Below are 9,027 nucleotides of genomic sequence, written 5' to 3' on the forward strand. Positions count from 1 at the left end.
TCCCCCGGCCTTGGTGGGTGGGAGGAGGAGGACGGGAAACGCGGCCCTACCCGACCCGCCGTCTCCTCCTCCGCCGCCCGCCGTTCGCCGTCCCGGAGGCTCCGCCGCCTGGGCCTCCCCAGCCGCCCTGCCCCCGCCCTCCCCGCCCCCCTACTCACGTGAGATCGCTCCTTCCGCCCTCCGCCCCGCCTCCTACCCGGCCTCATAGGCCCTTTGCAAAGCCGAGTCGCCCCATTGGCCCAACGACAGGCGGCGGGGGCGTACTTCCTTTCCGCGGACCCCGCCTGGGCTTTTGGCACGCCTCCGTATTCTGCGCCTGCGCGGAGTCTGCTCTCTGGGAGCTGGACTCGTGTCTGGCTGGAGCGTGAGCCCTAGGGCCACCAGTGGCTCTGTGCTTGCATCAGGGACTGGGAGCAGAATTGGCGGGGGCAGCAGGCTGGGTAGTACCTGTTGCACCTGAGGTGGGTACAACCTCAAAGTCACTGGTGCTAAAGCAAGCAATCCCTTCCTCACCTTTAACGTTTAAAAGCTGTTTCTAAAGTCGCACTTAATGATGTTAACACAACAAACCGAGGGCATAGAAAGTGCCAAGGATTGTCGACAGGTAGGTTCCTTTACAGGTATGTCACTTGGCTTTACTACAAACCTTGAGAATGATATGATTTCTCTCATTTTGTAAAGGAATACAGCCTAAGGAACAGGATTCCGTCTAGAAGTCAAAACTTTCTAACTCTGAAATCAGCTCAACTACCTTGAGACATTTGAGACACACAAAATAGAACAAAATGAACTAGGTTGTTTCAGAGTGCTACTCAAATATGGGGCTGGGATTTTATTTAAAAGCTATACAAAAGTGATAGAACAGCAATAGAATCAAGTTGAAAGTTCCTTTCCTGAGTGAATTTACAGTGTAGTTGTAAACAAAAATAATGATTATTATAAGTGCTAAATAATTCTTGACAATTAATGAAATAATTCTAAAGTCTCTCCCTCATTTTCTTGATTCAAATTGTGTATACTCTTTTCCTGCTAAATGAGTCATTCTCAAAGTTTTCCTGTGGATAGTGCATCTAAATCACCAGACACAGCAAAAAAAAAAAAAGCTGTATTCTGTTGCAGTCCTCTTTGTGACTTGTCTATTATAATAGACTTGGCTGCACTCCCACAGTAAAATAGCTTTCTTCCTTCTCCTTACACAGTTATGTAACAGAAATACACACCCATTTTAAAGTATTTAAATAACAGATACAACATTATGAAAAAAAGCAAAATCTTCTGAAATCCTGACACTGATAAAACCACTTTTAATAGTTTGGTGATTAAATACATACATTAATGTATTTCTTGATTCATATGTATTTCCCCAATATATACATAAATCTTAACATAATCTTTTAAATAAAATTTTATTACAGAATCACTAGAGTATGTCCTGGAGAAAAATCCAAAACAGGGACAACCTCAAATAAAACAAAAATATCAGATTCCCACTACAAATATTAATAGTTTAAAACACAGTCTTCTTTGTGTCTATATATTGTTTTTCAAAATGAGCTCACATAGTTAAACAGTCTGCTATGTTCAACTAACAGTATCTACCTTCAGTTCAGTTCAGTTGCTCAGCCGTGTCCGACTCTCCGCGACCCCGTGAATCACAGCACGCCAGGCCTCCCTGTCCATCACCAACTCCTGGAGTTCACTCAAACTCATGTCCACAGAGTCGGTGATGCCATCCAGTCATCTGTCGTCCCCTCTGTCGTCCCCTTCTCCTCTCTTAGCATTTCACTAAATTTTCCTCTCACCTAATTCCTAGATCTCAAATTTTCTAATAACTTAAAAGTATTTTTACAGCTGGCTTTTCCAAATCAGTAATATCATTTCAGTAAATTTTCCTCTCGTCTAATACCTAACTATAAACAAATTTTCCATTGACCAAAATATACTTTTTACAGCTAATTTTCCCAAATCAGCATCCAGTCCAGGCCCACACACTATGTCTGGTTGTGATGTCCCTTAAGTATTTCTTAATCTAGTACTTAAGAAAAAAAATTGAAAGACACTGGCTTATTGAAGAAATCAGTCCAGTTGAAGTACAAAATTTCCTGTCTTCTGGATCTGAACAGTTGTTTCCTCAAAAAGTCACTGAGTTTGTTTCCTTAGACCTTATATTTCCTGGAAAATGGAATTTATATCTCAAGCTCAATAGATTGATGTGGTAAGCTGGAACCAGAATGGAAAAGTCCCTAAGCGCTAAAATAAGGAAAATGAAGTTCAGTCTATAAACACAGGGTGCCCTTGAGGTTTCTAAGGATAGTGCCAATAACAGATTTGGGTTTTAAAAAAGTTCATTCTGGTAGGAGTAGAAAAGGCAAAACAGGGAGTAAATAGAACACTTTGAATATCACTTTCTGATCATAGGCAGATTAGAAACACCTGAACTAAGGCAAAAGAAAGTGGAAGGAAAAGGAACTGAGTTTGAAGGAAATATCTTCAAGTTTGTTGATTCTGTCTTTTGCCTGCTCAGTCTGATTTTGTTGTTATTCAGTCACTAAGTCATGTATGACTCTTTGCAACCTCATGGACTGTGGCACAGCAGGCTTCCTTGTCCTTCACTATCTCCCTGAGTTTGTGCAAACTCATGTCCATTGAGCTGATGATGCTATGTAACCATCTCACCCTCTGCTGTCCCCTGCTCCTTTTGCCTTCAATCTTTGCAAGCATCAGGGTCTTTTCCAATGAGTTGACTCTTCACATCAGGTGGCCAAAGCATATTTTGATCCCCTCTAAATGAATTTTTTTTTCTTTTCTTTGTTGTACTTTTCAACTCCAGAATTTCATTTTAGTTCCTTTTTATAATTCCTATTTCTTTAATGACATTTGCATTTTTTTGTAGATTATTTTCCAGACTTCATCCATGTTTTCTTTTAGCTCGATGAGCAAGTCTGAGACAGTTGTTTTGATGTCTTTGTCTAAATACCCTATGATATCACTTAAATGTGAATTCTCAAATATGACACAAATGAACTTATCAATGAAATAGAAGCAGACTCACAGACATAGAAAACATGTTTATCAAGGGGAAAAGGGGTCCGGGAGGGATAAATTAGGAATTGGGCATTAGCACATACAGATTACTATATATAAAATAAATAAACAGCAAAGTCCTACTGTATAGCTAGGGAACTATGTTCAATATCCTGTAATAAAACATAATAAAAAACCAAACATATATATATATAACTGAATCACTTTGCTGTGTACCTGAAACTAACACAATATAGTAAATCAACTATACTTCAATAAAAATAAAATGCAGAACTCTAGTATTCGGAGAACAAGGTTCTTACTTCCCACTCTGGCTCCAGCAAGCCATACCTGCAATATATACATGACTGCCTAGTACAGGGTTGAGGGGTAGGAATGAACAGTTTCCTACCTATTCACACTAAAGGTTCACCCTGACTGAAATTAACCTCAGTTGACCAACCAGATTTTCCCCTGGAACACACAAGCATTCAAACAGACGCCAGAGTTCCGAAATAGTTACTTCAGACAGTTTCTGCCAGTATAATTGTTGTCTAGGTAGAGATGGATTCCATGTTCTTCCTACTCCATCTGAGGAACAGAAAAATAAAGAAAAGAAATGTGAATACTAAATAGAGCCTAAGAGGTCTGCAGGACACTATTAAGAGAAACAATGTACCGTTATAAGTATCCCAAAAGGAGAAGAGAGAAAGGGAAGAAAAGATAATAATCCAACTGCAGAAAGCCAAAGAAAAGAGAGAATCTTGAAAGCAACAAGAGAGAATACTCATCACATACAGGAATCTTCAGTAAGATTATCAGACAGTTTCTCATCTTAAATCTTAGAGGCCAGAAGGCAGTGGGTTGATAATATTAAAAGTACTGAATGAAAAAAATTCTTGGTGGACAATTCTATATCTAGCAAAATTGTCCTTCAAAAATGAGGGAGAAATCAAGACATTTTCTGATTTAAAAAAAGCTAAGGGAATTCATTACCACTAAACCCACCTTTCAAGAAATGAAGAATAGGATCCTTCAGGTTGAAATGAAAGGATGCTCAACAATAATTAAAATCATATGAAGAAATAAAGATGGCTGGTGAAGAAAAATATACAGGCAACTACAGAATTATTAGTGTAATTATAATTTACTTCCATTTTAATTTTCCTCCATTTACCTCCATTTTACTTAATTTATGATTTTAATGACAAATGCATAGAAATATTAGTCTAACTTATTGCACACACAATGTATAAAGATGTAATCTGTAAAAGCCAATAACAGAAAGAGGAGACAGAGCTGTACAGGAGAGTTTTTGTATGTTACTGAAATTGGTTGTCAATTTAATTGTTACAATTTTGAGCTGTTAAATGTAATTCCCATGGTAACCAGAAAGGAAATGTCTATAGAATATACACAGAAAGAAATGAGGTAAGTCAGAAGTTTTCACTACAAAAAAAATAAAGAAGGCTGTAATGGAAGAAATGAAAGGCACAGAAGCTATAAGCCTATAGAAAGCGAGTAGCAAAATGGCAGAAATAAGTTCGTCATTATCAGTCTTTACTTTAAACGTAAATGGCATAAACTCTCTAATCAAAAGACAGAGATGGGAACAATGGATAAAATAAAAACATGTTCCAGCAATATGCAATCTAGAAAATACTCACTTTAGATCCAAAGACATTAATAGGTTTACAAAAAAAAAAAAAAATTCTATGCATTTTTATGCAAGTACTAACCAAAAGGGAGCTTTGGGTGGTTATATTAAGATTATACAAAATAGACTTTAAAAAAGTTACAAGAGACAAAGAAAGTCATTATATATTTAAAAAAAGGTTCAATAGAGCAAGATTAAAAAAACGTAAACAGTTACATAACTAGTGAAAGTGAAAGTCATTCAGTCCTGTCCAACTCTTTGCGACCCCATGGACTGTAGTCCATGGAATTCTCCAGGCCAGAATACTGGAGTGGGTAGCCATTCTTTTCTCCAGGGCATCTTTCCAACCCAGGGATCAAACCCAGGTCTCCTGAATTTGGGGCAGATTCTTTACCAGCTGAGTCACAAGAGAAGCCCAAGAATAATGGAGTGGGTAGCCTATCCCTTCTCCAGAAAATCTTCCCAACCCAGGAATCAAACTGGGGTCTCCTGCATTGCAAGCAGATTCTTTACCAACTGAGCTATCAGGGAAGAATCCTCCTGCAATGTGGGAGACCTGGGTTCAATCCCTGGGTTGGGAAGTTCCCCTGGCAAATGGAATGGTTACCCACTCCAGTATTCTGGCCTGAAGAATTCCATGGTCTGCAGTCCATGAGGATGCAAAGAGTCAGACACCTGAGTGACTCCCTTTTACCTTGTGCTTCCCTGATAGCTCAGTTGGTAAAGAATCAGCCTGCAATGAAGGAGACCCTGGTTCGATTCCTGGGTTGGGAAGATCCACTGGAGAAGCAAGAGGCTACCCACTCCAGTATACTTGGGCTTCCCATGTGGCTCAGCGGGTAAAGAATAATCCGCCCACAATGCAGGAGACCTGTGTTTGATCCCTGGGTTGGGAGGATCCCTTGGAGAAGGGAAAGGATACCCACTCCAGTATTCTGGCCTAGAGAATTCCATGGACTATACAGTCCATGGGGTCACAAAGAGTCTGATGGGACTGAACAACTTTCACTTTTACATAACTAGCAATAGACCCTCAAAATATTTGAAGCAAAAATGAACAGAATTAATGGGAAGAATAAACCATTCTACAATCATAGTAGAAAATTTAACAGCCCACATTCAATAATGAATAGAACAACCAGACAGAAGATAAATTAGAATTAGAGGACTTGAACATCACAATAAACTAACTGAACCTCACAGGTATAGAGCACATTCCACTGCACAACAGCAGCACATTCTTTTCAAGTTCACATGGGACATTCTCCAATATAGGCTGTATATTAGGCCACAAAACAAGTTTCAAAAGATTTTAAAAGACAGGTCATTAAACAAAGTATCTTTCAACTACAGTGGGATGAAGTTGGAAATCAGTTAACAGGGAAAACTGGAAAATTCAAAATATGTGGGTATTAAACACATTCTTAAAGAACAAATGAATCAAGAAGTCCTCAAAAGGGAAATTAGAATATACTTGAAAATGAGTAATGATAAAAACATCCAAAACTTACAGGATGCAATGAAAGCAGTAATCAGAGAAATTTACAGTTGTAAATGGCTACATTAAAAAACAAGAATCTCAAAACAATATCCTAACTTTATGCCTTATGAAATAAGAATAACAAACTAAACTCAAAGCGAGCAAAAGGAAGGAAATAGAATGGAAATAAGCCAAGAGAAAAGAAAAAGAGAAAGAAATCAATGAAACCAAAAGTTGTTTCCTTGAAAAGATCAATAAAATCAACCTGGAATATACCGGGCAAATTCCCTGAAACATACAAATTATTTAAATGGATTCTTGAAAAATTAGAAAATCTCACCATACTCATAACAAGTAAAGAGATTGAGTGAGTAATCAAAAACCTCCCAAAAAAGAACAGTCCTGCACCAGATGGCTTCAGAAAGGGATTGTACCAAATACCTAATTAAGAATTAATAACATTCCTTCTCAAATACAAAAAACTGAGGAAGAGGGAATGCTTTCTGATTTCATGAAAGCTCATTATTCTGATACCAAAGCTAACTAAATGAATCACAAAATATTATATACCAATATCTCTTATGAATATAGATGCCAAAATCCTCAACAACATATAAGGAAATCAAATTCAACAGCATATTAACAGAATTATTCCCCATGATCAAGCGGGATTTATCCCAATAATGCAAGGGTGGTTCAACATAAAATCAATCAATTTAAAATATTCCATTAATAGAACTAAGGAAAAAACTCATGATCATCTCAATTAATGTTGAAAAGTTATTTGACAAAGTACAATGCCTTTGCATGATAAGATTTTTCAGAAAAAGTAGTTATAGAGGGAAAATTCCTCAACATGATAAAAGTACTTGTAAAAAAAAAACAACGGATCTACATCAAATGCAGTCATTTACCTATGCCTCTTAGAACAAGTCATGAACAAGTCAAGGATGCCTGATATTCAACACTGTACTGAAAGCTCTAACCAGAACTATTAGATAAAAAAAGAAAAGGCATCCAAACTGTAAAGAGGTAAAACTATATTTACAGGTAGCATAATCATATATACAGAAAATCCTAAGGAATCTACAAGAAAGCCTATGGGGTCCAAAAAAAAAAAAAATTCAGAAACATTGCTGGGTACAAGACCAACACCAAAAATCAGTTGGGTTTCTACACACCAGCAACAGTGTGAAAAGGAAATTAAGAAAGCAATTTCATTTATGTTATCAGAATGAATTAAATCCCCTAAAAAGTGCTCCTGAAAGAAAATGCTGCTGAAAGCAATTAATAAAGACCTAAGTACATGAAGGAAATGGCAACCCACTCCCAGTGTTCTTGCCTGGAGAATCCCAGGAACCGGGGAGCCTGGTGGGCTGCCGTCTATGGGGTCGCACAGAGTCGGACACGACTGAAGCGACTTAGCAGCAGGAGCAAGTACATGAAAAGATATTTTTTATTCAGACAGTAAGACTTTAAGATGGAAATACTACCCAAAGTGAGCTACAGACTTAACACAATCTCTATCAAAATTACAACAGCCTTTTTCTTAGAAATGTAAAAGCTGATCCTCAAATTCATACGGAATTTCAAGGGGCTTGCCATAACCAAAACAATCTGGATAAAATAAAGTTGAAGTCCTAATAACTTCCTCACTTCGGAACTTACTACAAAGTTACAATAGAAGAATATGTACCAGTGTAAGGACAGAGATACAGCCACATGTAATAGAGCGTCCAGAAATGAATTCTTACATACATGGTCAGTCGATTTTCAACAAAGGTGCCAAATCCATTCAACAAAGAAAGGAGGAACTTATTAAAAATGGTGTTGGAAAAACGATGATGGTGGCTTAGTCACTAAGTTCTGTCCGACTCTTGTGACCCCATGGACAGTAGCCCGCCAGGCTCCTCTGTTCATGGGATTTCCCAGGCAAGAATATTGGAGTAGGCTGCCATTTCCCTCTCCAGGGGAGCTTCCCCACCTAGGAATGGAACCGGGGTCTCCTGCATTGTAAGGCGGTCTTCATTGACCGAGTCACCGGGGAAAAGGACAAACTTTTCAAAAATGGCGGAAAAATGATAACCACAAGCAAAATAATGAAACTGGCTACAGCAGCGGTGATGGTTACACAATATTGTTAAGTACTTAACGCCACGGAACTTCACACTTACAAATTATTAAAATGATAAATACTATGTACGTTTTACCACAATATCCTCGCTCCCCCTTTCCCCCCAAAAATGAGAACCCAGTGAACCACTGGACTGGCAAGATGGAAAGGGGCTCTAGTATGGTACTGAAGTTTTCAGGTGGGCAAGACTGCGTGGACGATGCCATTCACCAACACAAGGACTACAGGAGGTAAGAAGCAGGTCTGCGGATGAACTTGAATTCAAAGCTACCTTAACAGTGGAATACCAATCGGACATGTCTTCTAGGCAGCTGGCCCTGGAGCAAGAGAGCTGTCTGGTCAGGCGAAAGAGAGTTGTGAACAATCAGCAAGTTGTAGGTAACGGAGAATGCAAATCCCTGGGAAACACCAACATGCAAAAACCGAGGGAAGTAAACTTCCTTCCCTCCGCTTCTGGGTCCCAAGAAGGCGAGTCCATATCCTAGGCAGGAGGAGCTTACCGACGCTTTAAGTGCAGCTGCTGCTTTCAGGCCCACGCAGACGGCAGAGTGCCGAAGCGTGGCTCGAGAGGAGCGGCTGAGACGGAACGAAGCGCGCGGGGCCTGAGTCCCAGGCGCTAAGAAGCCACAGCACCTGCACCTCGGCTCACGCGGGCGGAGAAGCTAGCGGGAGCCCGGGGCGCCCACTCTGCATCTCGCGCATAGCACGGAGAACCCCGCTCCTGGCCCGCCG

General features: G+C 39.5%; 1 protein-coding gene across 3 annotated transcripts in view; it reads right to left on the minus strand.

Moving 5' to 3' along the window:
• The window catches only part of RABGAP1 (RAB GTPase activating protein 1), a 177,700-nt gene extending 168,685 nt beyond the window's left edge, over window positions 1-9,015 (minus strand). The window contains exon 1 of one of the 3 annotated variants that reach the window (XM_088841159.1): window positions 8,796-9,015. The gene's annotated coding sequence lies outside the window, so the exon portion shown is untranslated. Of the gene's footprint in view, window positions 1-50; window positions 143-8,795 lie in introns of those variants that run through there. The other 2 variants (XM_055399559.2, XM_055399557.2) reach the window with 2 other exon arrangements.
• Between the last annotated feature and the right edge of the window lie 12 nt (window positions 9,016-9,027).

Source organism: Moschus berezovskii, chromosome 11 (assembly GCF_049115385.1).
Source record: "Moschus berezovskii isolate FMDL1 chromosome 11, NW_MosBer_1.0, whole genome shotgun sequence".
NCBI classification, from domain to species: Eukaryota; Metazoa; Chordata; class Mammalia; order Artiodactyla; family Moschidae; genus Moschus; species Moschus berezovskii.